Here is a 2,500-nt window from a genome sequence, read left to right on the forward strand (position 1 = left end):
AATAATAATAATTCAATATGAATAAGAAATAAATGCAGAATAACCAGCAAATACCTCTGTCAAATATTTCAAAAGTAGGCCAATGATTCGTCATGAAATTAAAAAAAAATGTTGATGGTCAATAAAATCAAAATAGGTGCAAATGCCGTCGAAAAAAGGGTAATATAAGAGATGGTAGTATACCGGAAATGGTATGGTGCTGAAGGGAATAAGAATGTTAAGATTTTATCAGCTATAGTGGTTGTGGTGGCCCATGTGGTAACGTCCCTGGCTGGTGATTGCCAATCTGGGGTTCGAGTCCCGCTCAAACTCGTTAGTTCCTTTGGTCATTGCAACCTCACAGGTCCTTGTGAGCCAAGGATTGGTGGTTCGGGGGAGCTTATAGGTTTATCTGCTGAGTCTTCAGAAACCATTGCCTGGCCTTCCTTGGTTCTAGCTTGGGTGGAGAGGGGGCTTAGGTGCTGATCACATGTATATATGGTCTGTCTCTAGGACATTGTCCCGCTTGATAGGGCAATGCCCCTGTCCCTTGCCTCTGACATTCATGAGTGGCCTTCAAACCTTTAAACATTTAATATAAATAGATTTTTTTTAAATCAAAACATTTTTTTATAAATCAAAGGTTTGAATATGAAGACATAAAAGTGAGTGGGTAATTGCACATGTAAATAAGAATAGATTAAAATATTTAAAACGTGAAGATAAAATAACAAAGGTTGAAGAAAAATCTCAGAGAATTATTTGTTAAGAAAAAAAAATGGTTTTTTTTTTCATTATTATTCTTTTACTTAATTCCTCTACTCTTTGTATGTTTTACCTCTCATTCTCAAGTTTACCATAACAAAGAATTGGAATGGAATACAGAATTCACGCACTAGGTCTAAGAAGGCCATTCAAAACATACTGGAAACGTCTCTGCCTAGTGATCGCCGGACTGGGCTTCGAGTCCCTCTCAAACTCGATAGTTTCTTGTAGTGTCTGCAACCTCACCATCATTGTGAGCTAAGGATGCGGCGTTTGGAGGAGCCTGCTGAGTCATCAGTAGCCATTGCCTGGCCCTTCCTGGTCCTACCTTGGGTGGAGAGGTGGCTTGGGCGCTGACCATATGTATATGGTCAGTGTCTAGGGCATTGTCCTATTTGCAAAGGCAATGTCCCTTGCCTCTGCCATTCATGAGCAACTTTTAAATCTTGAACATTTAAACCCCCTTTCACGTGTACAATTGTGCAGACGACGTAGTTTAATTCTTTGAGTTACAAAAATCCTTCTTCAAAGAAATTTCACTAGAGATTTTCAAGAATATATATCTATTCGAATTAGGTTATATGCTAAAAATTAAAGGTAAATAGAAAAAAATATTTTCTGTGAGGAGACTTTTATATTTCTAGAATATACGTTTATTCAATTTTTTTTTTTGAGGGGGGAGGGTGATTTTGGTTTGTTTAGAAAAATCAGTTCTCTTAGATCTAACTATATTCTGTATATATTACTTTATAAGTTAAGATTAACACCATGCTGAGTGTTAGAGTTCTTGTTGAAAACAAGAGTAAATGCGGCCACGTGGTCAAATAAAAATAGGACATATAACCAAAAATAATATAGGCCTATATATATATATATATATATATATATATATATATATATATATATATATATATATATATATATATATATATATAATATTAAACATTATACGTACTTAGAACAGACTGCAAATGTTTTTCCTGAACATAAAACCGAAATGAAGAGAAGGATAAGATGAGGTTCTTAAAATTCAAATGTCACTTTCTCTAAAAAGAAAAGTATCTAATTAGATGGTCTTACCAGATTTAACTTGTGCATCAGAAGACTGGAGCATTATTAATGCCTTAGATCATAAACTAGTTACAACCCAAAGAGCTCTTGAAAATATAATGATGGGATTAACACTAAGAGACAGAGAATGGGCAACACTGATACATGAACAAACTAAAATAGTAAAAAAAAAAAAAAAAAAAAAAAAAAAGGGTGCTGATTTGGTATGCGATCTCACTGATAGTAGCAATCTCACTTCACTTCACGGAGAACCAAGAACCATTCGATTTTCTAAAAGAAAAAAAAAAAAAAAAAAAAAAAAAAAAAAAAAAAAAAAAAACATGTACCGGGATTAATGATCTAAAATTTAATAATCAATCATTGATGTTAGCGTGCACAGCTCAACATTACCGCTTGCCAGTACATACGGAGTTTGATGATAATTTTTCGCATGCGAAACGAGCGCATGGTGAAGCAAGAACCATTATATTTTTTATTAATCTTGTTTTTTTAACCTATTAAAAACATTGAGATTGCATACCAAACCAAAAGAATAATTTCTGAGATCACGCCATGAATGAGATCGCATACCAAAACAGCACAGAAAAAAAAAATGAACAGGACATATAATGAGAATGACAGATAATAGATGGATATTAAGAATATCAGAATGGCTTCCACGCCAATTGATACATGTTAAGGTCAA

Source organism: Palaemon carinicauda, chromosome 12 (genome assembly GCF_036898095.1).
Source record: "Palaemon carinicauda isolate YSFRI2023 chromosome 12, ASM3689809v2, whole genome shotgun sequence".
Taxonomy (NCBI): domain Eukaryota; kingdom Metazoa; phylum Arthropoda; class Malacostraca; order Decapoda; family Palaemonidae; genus Palaemon; species Palaemon carinicauda.